A 25,881-nucleotide genomic window follows, 5' to 3' on the forward strand; every position below is an offset into this window, starting at 1 on the left:
AGAAGTGAAAGGTATTTTGGAGTACTGCAAACAGTTCTGTCTAGCTGGATTGCAGTGTGCTATGAAAGAATGTAGTGCGCATGATCTGGGAAAATATTGGAGGCCAACTGTAGAAGACCATGAACACCCAGACCAAGATTTAAGATTTTATCAAGTCACTGGAGAGCCATGGAAAGTGACCAAACAGAAATTCCACCCTAGGAAAGACAATGGGGAAATGAGTGGGGCAGAGAATGAGAAGACCCCAGTTGGATCAAGCTGCAAGCCCTCATTTTTATATTTATTAATGTCCTCTGCCCTTTTGAAGTTATCATGTGACATCAACGAATTCACATCCGAAAAATGACTTTATGAAAACTACAATTAAGGGAATTTCTAACCACTGGTGCAGTAAGATTGAGGTGTACTATAAGGCTTTTCCTCCTCAACAGCCTTAAACATATTTGGCCCCTGATTTCTCCTGAATCAAACTTTAATTCATTCATACTCTTTAACATCTCTATTATTAGTTCTATGGGTTGTTTAACAAACAGCATGCCCTCTTTTGGCAACTCCTAAAAGTACTGAGTGTGCCATGTTCTAGGCTCAATGTAAATACTTTCTGTGGGTTATCTAATTTAAAGACACAAAGAGGCTCATATTCTTACGATCACCATTTTATGGATAAGGACACTGAGGCTCAAAAAAGGTAAACAGTTTGCCAACAATATGCACTGGTAAGTGATATAGTTGGAATTTAAATTCAGGCAGCCTTGACTTCAGATAGTATTTTCTTAACCATCACACATCTGGCCATAAGAAGGTAGTGCTATGCAAAGCTACATACCTCAGCTCCACCTGCTCTCTGCTTTTGACAGGGGGTGATAGTGACTAGACACACACATGTTTTTCTCTTATGTAACTACAATGATGAAATAGACAAAATAGTTCACTATTTTTTTCTTAAAGAAACAAACATTTCAAGTGCCACATATATACATATATATGTATACATACACACACAGAAAATGTTTCCATATCAGACTTCAAGCTTTAAAGAGAATTTCCCATTGGATAACACTATTTAGATCTGAAAAATGCAAAAAAAGTTTTTTCATTTAGAAAAGTTTTGCAACTGGAAACTTTGTCTTACCACGTGGTGGAAAAGAATTATTTCCTCTAACTACCATGGTTGAAGATTTTATAGACCATAATGCATGTAGCACCAGATATGGTTTACTGTATTATTTGTAAATTCCTTCTAGGTCTTATTTGATTTTGTAATAAACCATTGGGAGAAATAGCTTATTCTAAAGTATCTTCTTTTCACAGGACATGGTGAGATACTATTTTTTTTCCTCTGTATGTCAAAATGATTAAAGATAAATTTAACAAGGCAAATTGAGCCTCATGACTCTACTTGTGCCAAAGCAGATAGTACTGCTCTTGGGATGTTGTAAGAGAAACAGATGGTATTTTGCCCTGATTCCACCCTGTCCCCATATATCCAGACTTGGAGAACTCAAGGGATACTGTGATACCTGTTTCCTGTACTACAAAGGATGAAGCATTATCTGAATATTAAGAAAATAGCTATTCTAATTATTAAAATTCTATGGTAGGTTTTTGCTAAGGTCTTTCCATAGATTCTGAAATAGTTCTGTATTCTGTGAGGTTCAATATAGGAAATTCCCAGCTGTGCACATATAGGAACTTTCATGTGAACTTTCTTTTTTTTTTTTTTTTTATCTTTGAGAATTCAGCTTATAGCTGAAAACTAAATATATTTTATTCTGTTTTCAAATGATAAAGTCATCTACTCTTTGTAATTACAAAGCACGTCTAATCTTTGTAATTATATTTTTAGGTAATTGTCAAATAGTCACTAAAAGTTAGGTTTTTGTTTAAAGGGACAGAGTCTTGCTATTTTTCTCAGACTGGCCTTGAACTCCTGCGCTCAAGGTATCATCCCACCTATGCCTCCTGAGTAGCTAGGATTACAGGTGTGCTCCATGACTGGCTAAAGTCAGAATTTTTATCCATCCTTATAATGAGTAGTGCTCTCTCCAGTTATCTTTCCTCTTTGGGACAGCGGATCGCCTCTCCTTTACTAAGTCTGCACCTAAAGTCCAGTAGAAATCCACTACTAAAGAAAGTAGATCTGGCTTTTTCTAGATCAACACAAACACTGAAGACAGTAACTTAAAATTCTAGGATGAGTTGAGATCGGGGAATAAATTTTTTGGTATCCGAATGAAATATAATCTTTGCATTTTCTAGCTTAGAAAAGTTATGAGTTTAGGATAGTTTCAGAAGATCACAGCACCAATTAGTAAAAAAGTCTCCTTGATGTATATTTCAGTACTCTTCAGTACATGATATACAAAAACCTGTTTTTGTTTCTAATTATACTACTTGGGTGTATGGAATGAACTTGCCTTCTGAATTATCTCTGAGAAAATATTTGCTTGCCAGTTTGCTCCATAAACAACATTTTGGAAGGAAGGTTTAAACTCTTTAAGAAAATGAAAAAATGATTTCTTCAAAAATATATAATTATAGTACATACAAAATGCTAATTACCAGGTGGTCTCATAAATGTCGAATGTCCTATTCTTATTATTAGGTAACAATGTCATAACCTAGACCAACTAATTTATGGAATTGATGTTAAAACAATTTTATTTCTCAATAGCTTACAATGTATTGTAAATAAATTTCTACAAATTTATATGGTCTTCATGCATCTCTACCTTGTATTTACTCCCAGCAACTCAGTCGTTTACAATTTTTAAAAAATTTTATCTTAAAATAAAATAATTGCCAGTTTTTCAGTTATGATTTCGTAGATTTTTATTCTCTTGTGTATCACAGTATATAATGAACAAAGACGTACTTCTTAAGTTTGCATGTAATGGCAATGCATAAATTGGGACTTATAAATGGTAGGAGGATCCCTTTTCATAGTAATTTGTCAGTAATTACTAACATTATAATTCTTATTGTACACTTTCTATGGCAGTAAATGACCATTAATGAAGTGTAAGTTGAAAATTTCCATCTTTCTCACATATTAAAGAGATACATAAAAACATATGTAAACATAATAAAATATACAAAAATAGATACAAATAAAATAAAGTACTGTTGCCATATTTGCATCAAATAGTCTTCATAAAAAACCTGGCACCAATTTCTTTTTGATTATTAATTTCATATTAACACAGTTGTACACTAATGGTGATCCTTCTCTTTTGATGTGGGAGAGGTCACTTTGATCCACTGCCAACAAAATTAAATACAGCAATTTTTTTCAATTAAAAGAAAAAAGTTATTATGTGATGATGCAGCCCAGATAATTTATTCTGTTTGCCTTCCTCCAAAAATTGTATGATATCATATAAAAATGTATAAGTAACTCATTAGCCAAGAGTTATTTGCCTCAATAAATATTTATTCAACATAAATTTCAACAGATGTTCAGCACAATTTTAAAATGTGTGTTTTTCCTAGAGGAACTTACAAGTTTTTTTTTTCTGATACTTAAGCTATAAATATATGTGAAACATCTAGAAGATTATGCTTGTAGTTATGCCATATAAAAATGGCATTAAATAATTAGTACTATACATAGCTGGTTCCATACAATATTAAGTGAAATCAAAGTGAGGTCATGTCTCTCTGTGTCTGGCATAATCAGAAATTATTTTCTTGGAGGAAGATTTTTCAAGAGAAGCCAGATAACTCTTTCCTCAGGAAAGAAAAAAGTTTATATTCGAATAGAAGAGAAAAACCAATAGTGCCAATAATATGAGATACAAAAAGGGACATTGATGATGTTACACATTAATAAGCATGATATTTTCGAAGGGGAAATCAGAGAAATCCCATTTGCAATGAAAACATCAGAGCAACTCTTGTAAATGAGGATTTTAAATTTAAAATACATTTTCAATTAAAGCTAAAAAATATTGTAGCAGGCACAACAGTTCTGAGAATGTTTAAATTTCCTATATGAAAGGACTTTGAAAGATAAGTAAGAAAATCTCATCTCTCACAGAGAGAAAAATATTCAGATAAGGGGGAGAAAGCTGCACCCAAAAGAGGAATCTCCTCAGGTTGCCAGCCATCTGTGAGGTGGGGAGGGAGTGCCAAGCCTGGCAGACTCTGAGGATGGACAGGTGTCTCAGCCACCTGGCTGCTCTGGGGAGAACAGGAAGGCAGCATTCCAGTGGTGAGTTTGTTAAACAGAAAACAACAATATCTGCAAAATGGACCCAAGAAGCTGAGATGTCCTGGCTGACAAATGGATAGAGGTGTACAAGGTAAATTGCCTACACTCACCCAGGTGTCTTGTTCAGAATTACGGGGCCATGCAGTTATTTTTCCTTCACAAATGGATAATTCTTCAAAGATCATGTTCCATAGTAATGCGATATTTTTAGATTGTGGACTTTAGTATAAGGATACTTCTTATATATTATAGTCAGTTTGGTTAAGGAATTTCAAATCCTGAGGTAAAAAAGGCAAAGGTTACATTTAATATTTATAAAGGTAGGAGTGGGAGGAAAAAAGAATATCTTGGTGATGCTCCTTGGCCCTCAGACACTTGTCCTGAGATCTCTTTCTTCCTCCATACAGTTCTCTGACTCCAGAAAGGAACTATGGTTCTGCAGTTCAAAAGCTACCTTCCAACAAAGTAAGATGCTGGAGCTTAGCACATCCTTGTAGGGAGCAATAAAAGCAAGTAAGTCTCTTGGATCCATCTCATGACTTCAGACGAGGGATCACTTTGGGTGCCCTCTCAGTCCTGAGGGGAGCAGCACTGCTTTGTCCCTTCTCTGTGCTCCACATAGAGGAGGGGAAAGTAAGAGAGGGTGCAGTTCCTTTTATCTCTTGAATTAAATCTTCAGCTTTTGATACAGTTAGGAGTTGTGCCCCCACCCAAATCTCATCTTGAATTGTAATCTCCATAATCCCCATGTGTCAAGGGACAGACCAGATGGAGATAATTGAATCATGGGGACAGTTTTCCCCATGCTGTTCTAGTGACAGTTAGTGAGTCTCGTGAAATCCGATTGTTTTATAAAGGGCATTTCCTGTGCACTTGCACACATGCTCTCCCGCCTGCCACCATGTAAGACGTGCGTTTACTTCTCCTTCACCTTCCACTGTGATTGTAAGTTTCCTGAGGCATTTCCAGCAGTGCAGAGCTGTGAGTCCATTAAACTTCTTTTCTTTATAAATTACCAAGTCTCGGGTACTTCTTCATAGCAGTATGAGAATGGACTAATACAGCTTTCCTCTGAACTTCAAATGTAGCCACTGAAAATCTTAGTTTTTAAACTACTGGCTCTCCTGAGCATTTCCTTGGAGACAAGGAGCATCTCACTGGACACTTTTTACTAGCAGATCACATTAGTTTAGCACAGTGACTTGCACACATGAAATGGCATGATGGAAGAAAATTACAGACCTGGCAACTCTGACATTAGCTAACTGTGTAACTGTGTGAGTCACTTTACCTTTCTGGACCTCCATTTTTTAATCTGTAAAAAGTGACTGTTGAACAATGTCTCTTGAACTATGAAACTGTATTACATCTAAGGTTCGGTTACATTGTAAATATCCATTATGGCAAATAATAAAGAATAACTTGCATTTATACATATCAAGGGGAAGCTTGTATTTCAGGAGTTCTACATAATCGCTCTATGGAGTTATTAACTTCTTACCTAGGAGAAATCTGTGCCCAAACGGGAATTGTATTTTAGGGGACAAAGATAACTACACTCATTTACAATTTGATGTTGTTGCCTGGATTAAATGTATTTCCCTTCAGTGTGCTGGTCCGCTCAGAACTAGAGAAAATGTTAAAGGCAAAATTTGAAACAGACATTTGGAATATTTTGCTTTGGAATTTTCTTTTCACCATGGAAGAGCAAGTATAATAAGATGAAATCTTTTTTATAGATAAATTAATTCCTACCTGAACAAACAGAGCCCATATTCAATATGTTAGCCAATTCCCTTTTAAAGTGTAGTATGTGTATGTTATGTCTATAGTTAGTGAAAAACTTAGTTTCCAAAAATAGTCTACAGCATTGCACTTGAAGCTAGAACATATTTGGCTGAGTCTGAGATGTCTTGCTTTTCATATTATCTACTCTTATTTTTCTTTTCTCTAAATGTAAATAAAAACTATCTAGTTGATTTAAAATACTCTTTAGTTTGTATCAACTGAAAGACTAGTTATAAAGGTGTAAAATTTTAAAAGTTATTTCTGTCTTCTAAAAAATCAGAGAGAAATTTTTTGTCCTGAAAACCTGTTTTAAGGTACAGAAAATGTAAGTTAAATGACTGGCATTCCAAGGAAACAAGCACATATAACAATAATTAATTTGATTTACATTATTTGATTTTAATGACAATTTTGTGAAACAGTTGAACAGGCACTACTTGTATCTCCATTTTATAGATGGATAAATTGAGGCCCTGGTAACCAATTTTGACTTTTGATGATGCAGAGTCAGAAAGTGTTAGACCCTTGTTCAAATTCAGGTGATCTGGTCTCAGCTTCCATGTTCTCTTTCTCTGCATTGTTTAGAGGTTTAGAACTATAATATGAAATTATGCTGCTTGTGGTTGCAGTATTCCCATGCTACTACTTTAGTATTCTGATGACATTAAAGAGTTCATTTTTCCCTTATGCTATTCCTAATCATTATGAAAATAAATGCAACAAATTAGGGTATATGATCATATGGTAATTCTAGTTTTTAATTTTTTGAGGAACCTCCATACAGTTTTCCACAGTGATGGTACTAATTTACATTCACAGCAACAGTGTAGAATCATGTGACACGTAACACCATTTCAGTCAGTGACCACATATGCAAGAGTAAGATGATAAAGGAGCTGAAAAATTCCTGTTGTCTAATGACAGCATAGCTGTTATAACACTGCAGTACAATGCATCACAATGTTTGTGATGATGTTAGTATAAATAAACCTGTGCTTCCAGTCATATTCAAGTATAGCATATATAATTATGTACAGTATATAACATTTGATAATGATAATAAATGACTATGTTACTGGCTTATGTATATACCATACAGTCAATCCTCCATATCTGCACCTACAAATTCAACGAAAGGCAGTATTTCTGGGATACAAAACCTGTGGATACGGAAGACCAGCTTTTCATATGAAAAGTCCCACAAGGCCGACTGTGGGACTTGAGCATGCCTGGATTTCAGTACCTGCAGGTGTCCTAGAACCAACCCCGTCAGATACTGAAACACAACTGCTTTACTTTATTATTATTATTATTTTAGAGTGTACACCTATTTATTTAAAAAAAGAAAGTTAACTACAAAGCAGCCTCTGGCAGTTCCTTCATTAGGTGTTTCAGAAGAAGGTATTGTTATTATAGGAGATGAGAGCTCCATGAATGTTATTGCCCTCGAAGGCCTTCCAGTGGGACAAGGTGTGGAGATGAAAGGCAGTGATACTGATGATCATAGCCCCGTGTAGGGCTAGGCTAATATGTGTGTTTGTGTCTTAATTTTTTATAAGTTGAAAAAGCAAAAAAAAAAAAAAAAAAAAAAAAAAAAATTGAAAACAGAAAAAAAGCTTATAGATTAAGAATAGAAAGAAAGAAACTATTTTTGTATGGCTGTGCAATGTGTTTGTATTTTAAGCTAAGTGTTATTTCAAAAGACTCAAAAAGTTTAAAAAAAAAGTAAAAATGTCATAAGGTAAAAATATTACCATAAGCTAAGCTTAATTTATTAGTGAAGAAAGAAAAATATTTTTTATAAACTTGGTATAGCCCAAGTATACAGTGTTTATACAGTCTATAGTATTGTACAGTAAATTCCTAGAACTTCACATTCACTCGACACTCACTCACTGACTCACCCAGGGCAACTTCCAGTCCTGTAAACCCTATTCATGGTAAGTGCCCTATACAGGTGTACTGTTTTTACTGTGCCGTTTCTATGTTTAGATACATGTATATTTACCATTGTGTTTAAATTGCCTACTGCATTCCACACAATAACATGCTATATAGGTTTGTAGCTTAAGAGCAAGAGGTTATACCATAAGGCTTAGATATGTAGTAGGTTGCGTAAGTGCACTTTATGATGTTCGCACAATGACCTAAAAAGACATTTCTTAGAATGTATCCCCATCATTACATCCATCATTAAACACTGCATGACTGTACTAGGGTTCCGTTTTCTCTACATCCTATCTAATATGTATCTTCTTTTATATTTCTTATAGTAGCCATTCTAACAGGTATGAGATGGTATCTCATTGTGATTTTAATTTGCATTTTCCCTAATGATTAGTGACATTGAGCATTCTTTCATATATCTGTTGGCCATTTATATGTTTTTACTGAGAAACGTCTCTTCAGTTCTCTTACCCATTTCCAATTGGGAATTATTTATTTTCTTTCTATAGAGTTGTTTGAGTTTCTTATATATTCTGGATACTCTTTTATGATAGCTATGGCTTGCAAATATTTTCTCCCTATCTATAGGTTGACTCTTCATTCTGTTGTTTCCTTTGATGTACAGGGCTTTTTATTTTTATATAATCCCATTTGTGTGTTTTAGCTTTTGTTGCCTGCATGTGGGGGATCAAATATAAAACAATCTTTGTCTAGACTAATGTCTCTATTCTGTTCCATAGGTTGATGAATCTATTCTTATGCTATCACTATACTATTTTAATTACTATTGGTTCGCTAAGGAACTAGCTGCACCACACTTGGGAGTTTAACAGTTCTCTGCATGACCTCAAATTCCTTCCCTAGTTCTTGCCAAGGGAGGGAGATAACCATCACAGCAAATTTTAGCAAAAATCAGAGGCAAAATCTGCCATACTTATGAATTTAAACAGTGTTCAGCCAAACCTTAAAGCCCTTCTGCCCCAAGGCCCGCCATAGGCAGGTGGGCAAACTTCAACCACGCAATTCTACAGAGCAAAACAGCTGGTCCCATCCATCCTGATCAGCAACTCCACCTAACCTTAGGGCCCCTCCTGCAACCTGTCCAACACTTAAAATAGTGGTACCACTTGACCAAGGAACAGACCCTACAACCTGGCCCAATATGAGGTGGTTGTAGTGCCTATCTAGCAGCTTAGCCTGATTATAGAGCTCAGTCAGTGGTCTTGCCACATAGCAGAGCCCGGCCAGCTGCCTCACCCAAATTCATAGCAAAGGCAGCAGGCCAGCTATCCAGAGAACTCAAAAGCAAGCTCTCGCTGACCAGGGTTGTTACCAACTGGTTCATCTAGAATCACAGGCTAGACTAAATAGTGAAAGTTTATCCCTTCCAAAGAACACCTGTGAAATTTAGAAAAAGTAGCTGTCTCCTGAAATGTACAGACACCGATGCAAGGATACAATGATTACAAAGACTTAGGAAATGATGACACCTCCGAAAGAAACTATTAAAGCCCCAACAGTAACCCTAACAGAAGATCTAAGAAATGACAGGAAAATAATCAGAATAATTCTCTTGAAGAAGTTCAATGAACTATAAGAAAATAGAAATAAACCATTAAATGAAATTTACACACAAACATTAAATGAAACAATACACAAACAAAATGAGAAGTATGACAAAGAAATAGAAACAGCTTAGAAAACCAAATAGAAATCCTTGAGATAAAGAATACAATGACTAAACTGAAAAATGCAATAGAAAATTCCAGCAGCAGACTCAAAGAATCAGTGAGCTTAAAGATAGAATATTTGCAATTATCCAGTCAGAGGAACAAAAAGAAAAAAGAATGAAAAAAGCCTGTAGCAACTGTGGGACACCATCAAGAGACCAAACGTACACATAATGGGAATTTAAGAGAGAAGCAAAAGAGAAAAAGAAAGAGAAAAGAGACAGAAAACATATTTAAAGAAGTATGGCTGAAAACTTCCCTAATCTGGGGGAAAATTTTAACATTCAGATACAGGAAGTGCAGATGTCTTCAATCAAATTCAATCCAAATATGAGTTCACCAAGACACATCACAATCAAACTACCAAAACATTAAAGATGAATAAAAAATTCTGAGAGCAATACATAAGAAATACATCACATATAAAGGGATTCCAATACAACTATCAACACATTTCCCAGAATATTATTATTTAATATATATCCAATGTCCTTTGCGAATGGAAGAGAAGACACTAAATAAATCAAAATAATTTATTACCAAGAAAAAGCAAGGGGTGGTGTAGTGTAGGGAGTAGATAACCAGGTCTGGGGACCATGTTGCCCAATTTGAGTCCAGGCCCCATCACTTACCAGCTATGTGACCATATGCAAATAGCTTAACCTTTTTAGCCTCAGTTTATAATCTACCTTATAGACTTTTTGTGCATATCTAGAGATTAAAACATATAAAAATTTAAGAAGTACAGCTAACATCTGGGTTACACTTGAATTTATCATGTTTATAACTCAATGATATAAAGTACATTTTAGAGTTCTACCACTAGGTTACGTTCGTTGCTAATACTGTCCCTATATATTAAGTTAACTAGTTAATGGGGCCATCTCCAACCCATTTAGTAAGTTCAGGACACTAAAATCTTTTGAATCAAAACTTAAGCTCCTCCCTAACTCATAATTTTATTCTCTGAATTTTATAACTATATTTATTTTTCTCTTTTTCTAATATCCTTTCACCGTTCTTTCTAAGAAACTGTGATTATAGTTGTAAAACAAAAAGGTTGCTGAATAGAAAAAGGAAAACTTGCAAATTGGGCTCATGTGGTAGAAGAAAGAGATTTTACATGCTGTCGTTGTGGTTCTGTGGGCTCCATATTGAGTGCTCTCATGCCATAGACCTTGGGCTACTGGGATCTGCAGAGTTCACACCAGGGATCTTTGAATCCATATTCACACTAAATATTGTCTATATATGGATAAAATGATTTACCCATATATGTTACTAATTTAAAATCAATAGCTTCTATTCTGATTAAAAGTATATATAATTTTAGAAATTGCAAAATATTTAGTAGCATTTTATTTCTGTTTCCTCTATTGATGAGTGCAATTATTATATTATTATTATTTTACACAGGGGTTGTTTCACAACTATTTTCCATATAAATGAGTTATTTATATTTTAAGAGTTGGGGGACTACTCCTCTGTGGATCTTCAATTAGTATAGCAGTAGTAGTAGAGTTTATTTAAATTCACTCAAGTCTTCATATAGCATCACAGGACAAATCCATAATTTGATGACTTTTCTTATCAATTCCCTGCAAATAGTCAGAGACTTTCTTCAAACACTGATGACTCATACTTTTTAATTAAAAACAAATAAGAAAATACCTATAGAGTAGAGGATTTATATATTTTTGGTTCCAGGATATACCAGTTCTAAGTGCTAGGACATAAACATATCTTTTCCTTTTCCGAATCTCTTCCCCCAGTTTCTCCACATTGGATGTGGAAAAACTGCTCTGAACCACATGCTCAGCAAAAGCCCATCATGTATTCATCCAAGAACAAAGAAGAATTCATGATTGTCTACTTTTTGATTTTTATACTAGTTTTTATATAATATGGTTTCCAAATTAAAAATATTTTGAGCTATGTCATTAAGATGCCATCAAAAGAGTTACTTGTGGTGACTTAATTAAAGTGAACACATTTAGAAATAACGCTGCATGTTGTGGGACAGATGTAGCCTTTGGAGAAAGAATGAGCCTACACTGAACATTACAACATATTTTTGTATTTAGTAATAGGCAACAGACACAGTTCCAGAATATGCTCAAAGTCTGGTTGGGAAGTATCTGCTCTGCTGACAGTGGGAGAAGTCAGGAAATTCATATTTAAAAAGAAGGAGAGCAAGAAGTAAACAGTGTATCTTTGCTTCTCAGTCAACTCAAACTTGCCTCATTATTTAAAAGTAGTACCCTGTTGTATAATATTGGCCAACTTTAATCCACACTAGAAAAACAAACCACTCTAGAATCCCTTCGCAAATTCCAAGACAAAGATGAGGACAGAAATGATAATTATCTAAGAACACATGGTCAGGTGTACCCTTGCAAGAGGTAATTTTGGAAATTTAAAAGAATGTCTAGAACTAAGAGTAAAAGAACTGAAGATAAATGAATTTTTTTCTGCTGCAGAAAACAAAACAAAACTTGTTATACCTTTTTTTTCCCCCGAGAGTGTGGGTAAGAGAAGAGAAAAAAGGTCAAGAAAAAATGAAGCATCTAAAGGACTTCCAAGAACAGAAATATTTAAAACTCACCCTTTGCATTACTGTGATATAAACCTCCCATCTCCTACCAAGATTTTAATTAACTGGATTTTTTTGTCATCCATGAAGGAATGGGAACTACATTTTGGTTGTTGCTAATGTGAATTTTAACAAAAAAGTCATAAGAATTCAAATAAACATGAGATTTGACAGATGCAGGGAGCTGGGAAGAAAGGTGAGCATGAGAACTTAGTCCTCCCTCTACCACATGGGATTTGCAGATATTGGTGGCATTGGATTTTTGAGCATAGAATAAGTCTTCAATCTGAACATATTTATACTAAAGGGTGGCAATACCTAGATGATATTTGAGTTACCTAAGATTTTTTATGCCATTAAACATTTTTTACAAGGCTCAAATCAAATTTGCTGAGTCACAATAATGAGTTTGACAAGCAGAGGATAATCATAAATTTGTTCTATAACAAATTATTCCAAACAGATTGGCTACAAAATGTTCGCTTTGCAAATATGACAGGATAATCAGAACAAATAAAATCTGAAGCTATGGAATAAGTACTTCAATGCAGCCTCAATATACTTAAATCTGAGATATCACCTGTATTAAGTAATAAAGCGTTTCCTAAACGTGAAAACCACTATTAGAACAGAGCTAACATTTGTAAACTGATTTTTCTGGTTTTGAAGACAAATTCATGCCAGAACAATTAAATTTACTTTCCTGATGGAGTAACAAGAGTATAAATAGGAGAAAATCAATAGATGTAATTTCATATTATGATCAATACATAATTTCTGTTATCGAGACCTAAGAGATATGGTGCTTTGTATAATTAAAATTTTGTTAGTTTAGAGTCATTACAGAAAACATATAAGAATAATTGGACTTCAAATAACTTTAATATATAGCATTAACATTTATCTGTGTATCTTTAGCTACTAATGCAGTATTTGATTTTAGGCCCTCAATAAATGTTCATTAAATGCTTAATGTAAGTAAACTTTTTCCTGAATAGCCAGTATCATCAAAATATTAGGATTATTCTATCATTTTAAATAGAATTACCATCTGCTTAAAGTAGAAGAGTACAAAAATTGTGTTGAATTTATATTGATTACATGATTTACTGTTGAAACTTAATATTGAAATAAAATTTCTTGGCTTAAATTTGTTTGCAAATATTTTTGCATATAATTATTATTTCTAAACACATCTTTGCTCTTTTGTGACCTCAGTAGTGTTCAATGCTGAATAAATATGGATTTATGATTTTTGTTTTTCAGATAGAGGGTCATTTTATTTTTTTTTATTTTTTTTTATTTTTATTTATTTATTTTTTTTTTTTTGAGGCGGAGTCTCGCTCTGTCGCCCGGGCTGGAGTGCAGTGGCCGGATCTCAGCTCACTGCAAGCTCCGCCTCCCGGGTTTACACCATTCTCCTGCCTCAGCCTCCCGAGTAGCTGGGACTACAGGCGCCCGCCACCTCGCCCGGCTAGATTTTTTGTATTTTTAGTAGAGACGGGGTTTCACCGTGTTAGCCAGGATGGTCTCGATCTCCTGACCTCGTGATCCGCCCGTCTCGGCCTCCCAAAGTGCTGGGATTACAGGCTTGAGCCACCGCGCCCGGCCGAGGGTCATTTTAAAATCTAGGAATAATCATAGAACATTGCCCATGTTCTTGGCATTTTTCTTATCTCTAGTGAGACTCTGTAACAATTGAAAATACTACTCTTCATATCCTCCTGGGTGACAAAGGTTGAAGTAAAATGTATTTCATAAGTTCAGAAGAGTCACTTACCAACTATAAAAATGTCCTAAAACCTCTTGTTGATTTTAGCACCCTTCTAGGGAGAAAAAAAGAGCTGGCGAAAGGAAATGCCAAATTTGGCTGTAGCAGTGCCTGTGGTTTAATCTCCAGAAATGTGTGTCCAAAACTTCATTCACTTTCTTGGCATCTTTACGAGTTTTTTCATATTCTTTACTATTTTCTTACTCTTTTTCTTAAAATTACCTCCCTTTAAATAATTCAGTTCAACGTTGAAAAAGAAATGTTATAATATTACCACAAAAATGGTAATATAAATAATTATGAAAACAAATACTGTGAAAAAAGTAATTCAACTCTAGACAGGTATCATTAACTATGATGGTTTCATGCTTGAACCTTGCTCTCTTGATGTTAAAGAGTGAATTAGTGAGTTTTAGGGCATGGTAAAAACAGGAAATCACCAAACATCTATGTTCTAACTTAAAAACCAGAAGCAGATTAGAGATTTGAGTCAATGTTATTTAATTCCATGGGCATTTATGGCTAAAATTATCTTAAGTACCAGAAGTTGTACCCTATTACACAAACTGGAAATAATGCTCTAGATAAAGCTTTTTAAGGTCTCCAAATCAGTCATGAAGGATTTTGTAATGCACCAAATTATAGCTTCACCATATGACAGAAAGTGAGTCCCATTCCATTTTCTCTCTTTCCTTTTTTTTTTTTTTTTTCTCGTATTAGCAAACCTTAAGAACCGTATTAGCATGCTTTAAGAAATAAAGTCAGAGAAGCCCAAAGGTCAGTATTGTTTCAGGGACTGATAATATAGGTAGAAACTAAGGGCCATGTAGTTGATTAAAAACCACTTAATGTCTAAAGTCCCTATGAAAAGAAAAAATTATATATAAAAGAGGAAGTATAAGACTATATATAATCTAGCTAGACTTGAGTAAGGCTTTTGATTTTGTCTCATGTTACTACAAAAACAAGACAAAACAAGACAAAACAACAACAAAAAAAACAACAAACAACTAGACTAACCTATAAGCCAGTAAGTAGCAAAGTCAATCTAAAGAAGATTTAGCACAGCACGGCAAAGGAATATAAACTTTACAGTTTAAAAAGTAATTCAAATCAAGTTTTGTTTGTTTGTTTGTGTTGTTTTTGAGACAGTCTTGCTCTGTCGCCCAGGCTGGAGTGCAGTGGCAGGATCTCCCCTCACTGCAAGCTCCGCCTCCTGGGTTCACGCCATTCTCCTGCCTCAGCCTCCGGAGTAGCTGGGACTACAGACGCCCACCACCTCGCCCAGATATTTTTTTTTTTCTATTTTTAGTAGAGACAGGGTTTCATCTTGTTAGCCAGGATGGTCTCGCTCTCCTGACCTCGTGATCCGCCTGCCTCTGCCTCCCAACGTTCTGGGATTACAGACATGAGCCACCGTGCCGGACCCAAATCAAGTTTTTAAAGAACAGCAAGTTGAACTTCATTTTTAAGGTCCTGGATAATACTAAGGAAAATGACAACATCAAAATAATTCGAGAAATTATTGCTCAGTCATAGATAAAGTTCAGAAGAAAAAAGTATAAAGTAAAAAACAAAAGTGGAAAAAGATACATAAAAATTTAGCAAAATAGTATAGGAGTAAATGCATCAGGGAAAGAAGTGAAACCAAAGGAACCCTAAGTAGGGAATGAGTCATTAATACAATATTTTATTTTAAAATCTTATTTTCAAATGGTACTAGAGTGAAGAGATTATAATATGTAAGTATTAAGAGATAACTATTGCTGTTTTTTTTAAATAGTGGTTGGATTCTTATTACAGGATGAATCCAGTTTTTATTTGTGAATTTTGAACAACAGCAAAGTTGTCAAAGAAGAGAAACTAACATGAGTAAAGATGTAAATTGGATTCCAGGAAGAGAAGGAAAGGAGTTGGAATGATTTACTGTTTAATCTGAAGAAACAATGTCTGAAAAGAAATTTAATTCCAACCAAATTTACATATCTATATCATTTGTCTCTCTATCTTAATTTTCTGATCTGTAAATGAAAGTAAAAAGAATTTCAGCCTAAAATTTCTGTTTCACTTGATGAAAAAAAAGTATTTATTTTCCTAATATTAAGACAAAATAAATAGGCAAATCTAGTTTATGAACAATGCAACTCTCATGGATACATATCAAGGAATGTAAATTATAATTATAAACTAAATCAATTAGTAAAATATCTGTCATGAAAATAACATGATACTTTCCATAATTACAGTGTATCACTTTTATTTTTTTTGTCTTTTTTTAAGACAGAGTCTTGCTCTGTCGCCCAGGAGTGCAGTGGCGCAATCTCAGCTCACTGCAACCTCCACCTCCCAGGTTCAAGTGATTCTCCTGCCTCAGCCACCTGAGTAGCTGGGATTACAGGGATCCACCACCATGCCCAGCTGGCCAGGCTGGTTTTGAACTCCTGACTTGAGGCGATCCACCAACCTTGGCCTCCCAAAGCTCTGGGATTACAGGCATGAGCCACTGTGCCGGGCCTATGCGTAACAATTCTTAAACTCTATATTTAAACATTTAATGAATCTTTTTCATTCATTTAACACAGATAATTACAGAATGCCTATGTGTACTAGGGCTGTGCTAGGTGATGATACAAACATTAATTATTTATTTTCCTTATCAATTCAAATAATTTACTTATATATCTTATATTCATTATACTACTATTTAGTATGTTTTGCAGGTATGTTCTTAGAGATATTGAACACATTATTTTAAAAATATCCTCAAGTGTACATTTTGTTTGCAGAAAAGATTTTTTTCAGTTGTTAATTAGACTTTGGAAGTTAATGTTCCATTTTATTTTAAGTTACAGAATAAAAAAATCTATTTATCTTGTAAGATTTTAAGTTTAATTTACAAATGTGGTTATTCAATTTACTAATGTAGTGAACGCAATCATCACCCTAGAGACCCTTTAGCTTTAATCCCATTTATATGTTTTGGTCAGTAAACTCCGTTAAGTATTCAAAACTCTATTATTAATTGAAAATAGTTAACATATACCACTTTGACTGCTTTTAAGGGTTTTGTAGAACTGACATATGTAAAAATATTTTGTAAACTCTCAAATACACAAATATGGCATTATTATTATTAAATTATAATGTCAGATGTGTTGCCATATTGAAATGATTAATCAAAGAACAAACTGCATGGCTTTGCTCATAAGTTCTTTAATAATTGTTTGATTAGTTTTTAAGATGTTTACGTTTTTTTAAAGTACCTTTTCTGCCCTGAATTAGATGGGATTTGAGGAAAATCAAATTTAGGTGAATTAAAGTCCTCAGAAGAATTTAAACATTTCTCCAACTAATGATAGTCTGCCTTAAGCACCAAGAAACATTGTAAGCAAGCTTCAGTTTGGGCTTCAGAAGACAGCCTCATGACAAACCTTTTATCCTAGCCTTGCGACAAGTACCCCATGCAGAACAAGGATTTTGAAGTGTGCAGTTGGCCACAAATCCTTGGGGTTAGTTTTCAATCTAGTAGGACGACAGATAAATCAATTAGTGTATAACAAACTAAAGATGGTGAATGCCTTTAACTGCTAACATAATTTGAGACAGTCACATCTTACAGAAAGCTATCTCCCTACAAAATGACAAGCCTAAGCAAGGCTTACATGTGAGTCTTTTAACCCTAAATAGGTAAGGTTTAATGAGAAACTAAAATTCAGAATAGCAGAGTATCATTGAGAGTAAATTGATAATAGCTAAATTAAAGCTTAAAAGTATACAGTATATCTTCTTTGTCCATAGGGGATTTGTTCTAGAGATGTGGGGAAATGGAAAATCCTCAAATAGTGTACAAAGAATAATGATAATAGAAATTTTTTTGTAAAAAAGAGTTTGTTATTGTCACAAAACACATCAGAGGCCACTGACATTTCTCTCCAAAGTTTTCCTGATATTTCTTAAAATTTTTCAATTAAATATCTTCAGTCTCAGTTAAGTACTAATCACTCTTAAGACCCTAAAGGATCTTATCATCTCTCCCCAATAAGACTTTTAATAGATTCCCTGCTTCAATTTAAAGTTCTTAAACTCAAAATCTGAGTTTTATTTATTTCTGCCTAACATTTGTGACAACTGTAAAAGCTAACAGACCAAAACATGACAAAATATAAATGTAAACATAATGAATAAATGTTAGGCAAAACCTGGTGTAATCATTACCCAAATTAAAAAATAGAATATTACCAGTAGTGTAAAATCTCCTTGGGAATGTAAATGTATCAATTATATCCCTCTTTCACTACTCTAGAGGTAACTGCTAATCTAATTTACGGTAATCATTCTTAACCTTTCTTTATAGAACTACTCTCTATGTGTACATTGGAATATAATATAGTTTAGATTTCAGTGTTTTAACTTTATGTAAATGGCAACATATTGAGGCGTTGTGTTTTGCTCAGTATATTTTATTTTTTTCATTTTATTGATTATAGCTGTAGTCATTGTCATTGCTATATACAATTCACTGAACAAATAAAGCATAATTTACATATTTATTTTGCAATTGATAGACATTTGAGCTGTCACTAATTTGAGGCTATTCTAAAAAATTCTGCTATAAACATATTTCTATTTCTATTTTTGCATTAAAGGAAAGTACTTAAGTCTGCCAAATTTTTTGATTGGGTTATGTTTATTTTTCTTACTGATTTGTAGGTTTTTTTTCTATATTAAGATGAGTCTTTTTTTGGGCAGTTATATATACATGACAAATATTTTCTCCCATTTTGTGACTGTATTTTCAATTTTGCCACTGCGTCTTCTGATAAATAGAATACTTAATTCCAATGCAATGAAATGTGTGTCTTTTCTTTTACGGTTAGTTCATTTTTGTGTATTTTCCTGAAATAAGGTTATAAGGCTATTCTCCTATATTTTCTTAAAGTTCTAAAGATTTCCATTCTATATTTAAATCAATGGTTCATCTGGAATTAGCTTTCATATGTAGTGCTATGTAGGAGTCTAATTTATTTTTTTTCCACTGGCTACCCAATGGTACCAGCAGAATTTATTGAAAAGATCAATCCTTCCTCACTGCTCTGTTGTACCATCTTTGTTTTATATCAGAGATCTATATATCTGTAAGTCAGTTTCAGAGCTCTCTGTTCTTTTCTATTCATCTATGTGGCATCAGTGTGATTACCACTTGATTTGTCTACCTTGCACCAATTTGACTGTTTTAATTACTATATCTTTGTTATGGGACTTTATAAATGGTAGAGTATGTTATCTTTTCCTGTTTTTCTTCATTAAAAATTACTGAAGTTTTCTTGGTTTTGTGCATTTTTATACAAAATTATAAAAAGTTTCTTATATTCCACATATTGGATCCCCCAATTAACATGGTATATTTTTCCATATTTCAAATTTTCTTTAACTTTTCAATAAAGTTTTATAATTATTCTCACACAAATAATGCACATCTTTTATTATAGTTATTTAAAGGTGCTTTTTTATGTTTCTGTACATGGCATATTGCTACATTTTCTTTTTTAATTATTTGTTGCATCCATAGGAATACAACTGATTTCATAAACTTTATATCCAGAGACCTTGATAAACTCTTTAATTCTGGCGTGTGTGTGTGTGTGTGTGTGTGTGTGTGTGTGTGTGTGTGTGTGTGTTTTGGTAAATTCTCATAAATACAGTACTTTAACAATCATGTTGACGTGGTGTCATTTATTTGGGGAAATACCCGAGGTTCACTGTTTAGTGCTAAGGAAATTGAAGATGAAGACACACAAGGAGTGGGGTTAAAAGTAGAAAATTTAATAGGCGAAAGAAAGAAGAGAAAAACTCCCCCATGTAGAGGAAGGGCAGGATGCAGTTGGCTTTATAGAAGGGCTTGAGGAAGTGGTGTCTGATTTACATAGAACATAGTGGATTGGTTGGACCAGATGTAACGTTTACATAGCTCACAAAGAGGCTGGCTGTCCCACCCTAATTTCTTATTATGCAAATGGGATCTTTACCTGGCTGGCCTCATGTTACCTGCACATGTGGCAACAAAGTAAAGGGAAGAGAAAACCTCCATGTTGAATATACTTGGCTTCCAGGTATCCCTTTTCTATCGGTACAGTTGCAGGCATTTACCTATGCAAACTTGCGTATCTATGCTTGCAGCTTGATTTTTCAGGCTGCCCTACAGAAAAAATGATTTTGGGGCTGCTTTTTATTAAAAAGAAATTCCACCAAGAAATCTTTTATGCTTACTAACTGCCTAAATGATTTCTTTTTAACTCCTATATCAAGGTCATATATCATCTACAAATAATATCAATTTTGATTTTTTTCTTTCCAATTCTTAATATAGTCATTTTTCATGTTTTACATCATTAGCTAGGATACTTTGTACAAAGGTTTATAAAAGTAGGATTGTTGGGCAAGATTGTCTTATGTTTAGTCTCAAAAAATGCTAATATTTTAGTATTATTCATGATAATTGCTATAGTTTTTGAAGCTGCTCTGTTAGATTAGGAAAATCCTCTTAGTGTTTTAGTTTTCTAAGCATTTTTATCAGCAATAAATATTGAATGTGCAGAAGTGGTTTTTCTGCCTCAATGAGATTATCATATATTTTCTCTTTATTTTTCTATGTAATGAATTATGTCAATTGATTTTCTAGTGTAAAACCAACTTCACATTGATAATATAATCCCAATTTGGTACAATAAAGTATCATTTAAAGGTTTTTCTGGCTTTTAAAAAATCATTTTTCATAATGAGATTGGTCTATAGCATTTCTCTCTTATAATATTCTTGTCAGGTTTTGGTTTCAACAATAAGCTAACTTTATGACATAAGTTGGAAAATAAAGCCTCTATTTTTATTCTCTAGAAGAGCTTATGTAAAAGTGAATTTATTTATTATTTGAATGTTTTGTGTAACTTTCTTGTGACACCATCTGGGCTGGAAATGTTTTGTGTGAGAAGATTTTTAATTGCTGATTCAATTTCTTTAACAATTTAAGGCCTACTAAAGTTTTGTATTTCTGCTTGAGTCAGTTTTGATAGTCTGTAGTTTTTAGAAATTAATTTACTTTACATAAATTTTCAAAATTATTGGCATAAGCCTTTTCCTAATATCTATTTATTATACTTATATTTTGGCAGACTTTGCAATAGTATATCCTTTTTCAATCTATTCACTTGCTTCTGCTCTCTTGATTAGTATCAGCAGAGGCTTACCAACCTTATCATTACACATGGGTATTCTTTGCACTATGTATTTCTTTTCCATTTCATTAGTTTTGACTTTTATTTTTATTATTTTCACCAATCTACTTTTTTATTTTTTATTTTTAAGACAAGGTTTTTCTCTGTCACCCAGGCTGGAGTGCAGTAGTGTGATCATGGCTCATTGCAGGCTTGACCTCCTGGACTCAAGTAATCTTCCCACCTCAGCCTCCCGAGTAGCTGGCACCACAGGTGTGCACTACCATACCTGGCTTACTTTTGTATTCTTTTGTAGAGATAGGATTTTGTCATATTGTTCAGGCTGGGAAAGCTACAGATATTTTATTTTTTTAATGATGATATTGATTTATCACCTAATTATATTAAACTCAGAGAAAATACACTTCAAATCTTTAGTTATTTTCAAAGGAAATGTTAGTGCAAGATATCAAGCACAATATGTGAATACTAACGTTTTTAACCAGGTATCTAGATATGTGAAATTACAAAAAGATGGGAAAAATAACCATATGCAGATTTTCAAGTAAAATATCTATAACTTGTTTGATAAACCCTGGAAACCCTTTACCTACTTCATGACATAAAATATATCAAAGTATGTGTGCGGAGAGAGAAAGAGAGAGAATTATCTGAGAAGAGGTTGTCTTTGTAGAATATTATCTTTGAATCCCATTCCCACCTCCTCCATCCCCAAGGAGAAGGGCTTGTCTGCTCCCTCAATCCAAACCTACTTTAATTTGTAATCCATACAGTCAGAAGGCATAACAGCCTAGGATCTGACTCAGGCCTGGGAAATCCAGAGAATTAAAGATAGCTGATAGCTGCCTAACTGCCTTGGTGTAGGACCGGGAGAGTTGTTAACCATGTTGAGAATAAGCCTGCACTGCTGGATGTTGCCAGGGAACGAGGTACTGGACTGTTTCCTGTGGGCCAAATAAAAGGGAGAGAGAATGAGAGTGTGGGCTTAGGATTATCCTGAATTCCATTCCTTAGCTCTACCTGGAGAACTGGGAACATGAAGAAGCTCCCGGTGTACAAGGACAACCAGTGCTTTGGAAGGGGTAACCAGTGAACTCCCAGAATAGGTATCCATCCACATGAGCCAAGGAACCACAAAGGAGAGAGGCTGAAAAGGGCACTTTTGAGGAACCCTTGAAAGTATACCATTCAGCAGTTGGGTTTTAACTATCTCCCAGAATGTGAGCACAGCTTATGGCGCCACATCAAGTAACATCTTTCATTCATGCTCTCACTCCTTCCTTACTCTGCTCCCAGTACGGTTGATCAGAAAGGAGCTTGAGAGGGAACAGGAAAGCAGAAAAATAGAGAACCTCTAAAAAAGCCACTTTGTAGAATTCTACTCCACACTGGCATGACCTACAAGAGAGAAATTTTAATTATAATTTTGGATCATATATTCTAATTTCTAATTGATACACTCTGAAACTTTAGTTGTCCACAGAACTGTCCATTTTTTAAGGGTTAGCCAAAAAGCCATAGGTTTCCAATAGTTTCATCAAAGATGAAACATTTATATTCACCAAATCAATATTAAAGAGATAGTGGGAAACAGAAATAAAATAGAATTTTAATTACATTTTATGATTTGTGGTTTCTATGTTTTTAAATCATTTTCTAAGTTTCTTGCTTTCCTAAGACTATGAGACAAGAGTGATAATCACTACTAAGTTAATTATTTATAGTAACATTTTAAAAAAAGCAATCTTCTTTTATGAAAAATGGAAAGATTTGGCACCTAGAATATGTCTTTAAAATTCCGAGATTGAGCTGGCAAGCCTAGTTAATTGTAGAAAAAGGCCACCAGAACCCTATCTTTTCGATATCCATTGAGTCACCACAAACATGGTGACAGCTTTGCAGATTGTATGACTAAAACTTAGACAAAACCCTACAGCTACTATGAAATAGGTGATGAGATTAACCCAAATGCCCATGGGTCATGCAGAGAGGTGAAAGAGGATAAGGTAGGGTTTAAATACATATATGTTTGTAGAAATAAGGGGCATTTCTCAATTTAAAGGACTGCTTATTACTCAGATCTAACTGAATATGGTGAGGGGATATGAAGTCCGATTTGTAAAAAAAAAAAAAAAAAAAAAAAACCCTGAAAATACAACTTTATTTCTTTTATTGTTGTTATTGTTGTTTTGCAAAATTTCCTTATTTTAAAATATTTATAAATATTTATACAGTCATAAAACACACCTGGTATGTTATATGCTTAGTGTGGTCAAACAACATACACATTCAAGTTAGAGGTCAAGGGTTGCTAGCTTGTAAATTCTGGAAGATAGACTGCTAAATTCTTCTTGTAAGTTATCCTAATTCATTAAGTAATGGCAGACTGATGAACCAGTTGACAAATTTCAGTCTGTTGTTTTTTGATACTAGAAGTTTGACTACCCTTCTAGCCTAGATTCATAATATAGCTTCTGCATTTTTTTCATGCTCACAAATGCTAGTAATTTAATCCTCTATATATTATTAACTCTTCTTACAGTTAACAGTTCTCTGGGAACCAGAAATATTTGTTTGGATTATCTAATGCATCTTGATCCCACTTGAAACTTTGAAGGGAATACCATAATTGTTTCTCTAATAAAACTATTATTAAAGGTGGCTAGATTTCTTGAGTACCCTATAGGATAGAAGCCAGGATCATTCAATGTTAATGAAAACATGAGGGAGTTTTCACAGTAGAAGTGAAAGCAATGGATATGATTTTATAATGATTAGGGAATGAAGGGCACCTCTTTTCGAGGAGATTGTCAAACAAAGCTGGAATTTAAGCCTGTATGCCTAGTGAGATTTCAGCACTTCAACTGATATTTGTCTTAACCAAATCTGTCCTTGGCCAAATTTGTACTAAACTAGTACAAGCAAAAAATAATAATAATAATTTAGATTCAATTTATGCCAACATTTTCCCTGAAAGCCCTAGACTCTAACATTTTCCTTGAAAGGTAAACATCTCTGCTTACCTTGTTGATATGGGACAGTAAAAAGAGCACAGTTCACATCAAGTGGATGGAGGGAAGAAGGATTGGCAAGAGCTTTAATGGCAAGAAGGAAGAACTCCACTGGGTACTGGCCTTGTAAAAGTGGCTAGAGGGCCTGTGCGGAATACTCTTCTCAAATCCTTAGAGCAATTAGTGAGTTCCCCATCTCTTCTTCCCAGCTTCCCAGCACTCTTAGACAGTTTCTCTCTTTCTCCCTGCTTCTGTCATTTCCTCAATCTCTTTAAACCTCATTTTTATTCTCAATCTTTTTTTTCTGGATGTTGGTTTCTCTCCCCACCCTCTCTCCAAGTATTTTTTTCTAGCCCCACTCCTAACAAATATCTCCCATTTACATAAAAATGAGACCACATGGGAAAATGAAAAACATGTTTTTTGTTGATGTGTACTATGAGAAATGTCTCTCATGACACAGAATTGGCCTTTTACATGCAAAGCAGATGCTTTCTAACATCCCTAACTGAAAAATCTCTAAAGGAAATAAACATTAGGGAATAGAATAAAACATTTTGCTCCAGAAGGAGCATATCTAGTGGTAACAGGATGAAAATGAAGCAAGATAACTTCAGGCAAAATGTATAAGAATTGTTTGTTAACACAAAGATTATAGAACTGTAGATCTGGAAGAAACCTTTCATATCACATAAATGAGTGTGGTAACACTCATTTTATAACATGAAAATTAAAGCCTTGAGAGGTTAAAAATTTTGCCTGCCTCAGTCACACAGCAAGCATGTGGCCCCTGGTAACTAACCCAAGGGCTCTTGGCTCAAAAGTTCAGTGTACTCTTCACCACTACAGTATGCTGGCTTGTCACACCAGTCAGGGCTCAATGGGAAAAAATATAAGAAAGCTAGTATATTGCCAAATATATTCTTTTTTTGAGTGAAAGTACCCTTTCTTTTATGTAATATTCTAATGAATAGCATATGTATTATGGGGAAAGGAGTCTGTATTTAACAAAGAACAAGGTGGTTTTTCTCATATCAATTGCACAAAGGGCGTTTGGCTTATTTACTGATCTAGGAACAACTGAATTATCTGGTGCTTTTGCTTCTGCACAAGATTAGGATAAAGTTAATTACTCAACATACTGAATTAATACTTCAAAGTTGGAAAGGCAAACTACGTAATCAAAGTGCCTTTACAATTGAATTTTCATAATTTTACAGTCTGTCCTAGTGGAGGTGGGGACTAATCTGATCTGAATGGTTCAGAATTACCTGATGAATTACAGACCACTAATTTTTGTGTATGTGAGCAAGAAACAGGAATGACTTGGCACTTGTATTCAGATATTCACGACACTCTGGTATGATTTGAACAGTCACTAGAATTCAAAGTTAAGTATTTTCTGCTATTTATACAACAGTAAGATGGTACGTCAACTTCATAAAGCAAATCAAATAAGTTTAGCCAACCAAAAGAGTATTCCAAAATCCACTTACTGCGTCCCCTCTACAGAGGCCAGGGATAAAAATAAATATTGCCCTCAAGTAACTGAAAATAAATCTAGGAATGCCTTGGGTATTTTCAACTCTGCTGACTTTT

General features: G+C 34.2%; 1 protein-coding gene across 3 annotated transcripts in view; it reads right to left on the minus strand.

Annotated features, from left to right (window-relative positions):
• The window catches only part of EMCN (endomucin), a 120,673-nt gene that overhangs the window by 85,742 nt on the left and 9,050 nt on the right, over nt 1-25,881 (minus strand). Inside the window, exon 2 of one of the 3 annotated variants that reach the window (XM_030922491.1) lies at nt 4,324-4,491. The exons of the other annotated variants lie outside the window; for them this stretch is intronic. The gene's annotated coding sequence lies outside the window, so the exon portion shown is untranslated. The remainder of the gene's footprint in view (nt 1-4,323; nt 4,492-25,881) is intronic. 3 annotated transcript variants of the gene reach the window in all.

Source organism: Rhinopithecus roxellana, chromosome 2, assembly GCF_007565055.1.
Source record: "Rhinopithecus roxellana isolate Shanxi Qingling chromosome 2, ASM756505v1, whole genome shotgun sequence".
NCBI lineage: Eukaryota > Metazoa > Chordata > Mammalia > Primates > Cercopithecidae > Rhinopithecus > Rhinopithecus roxellana.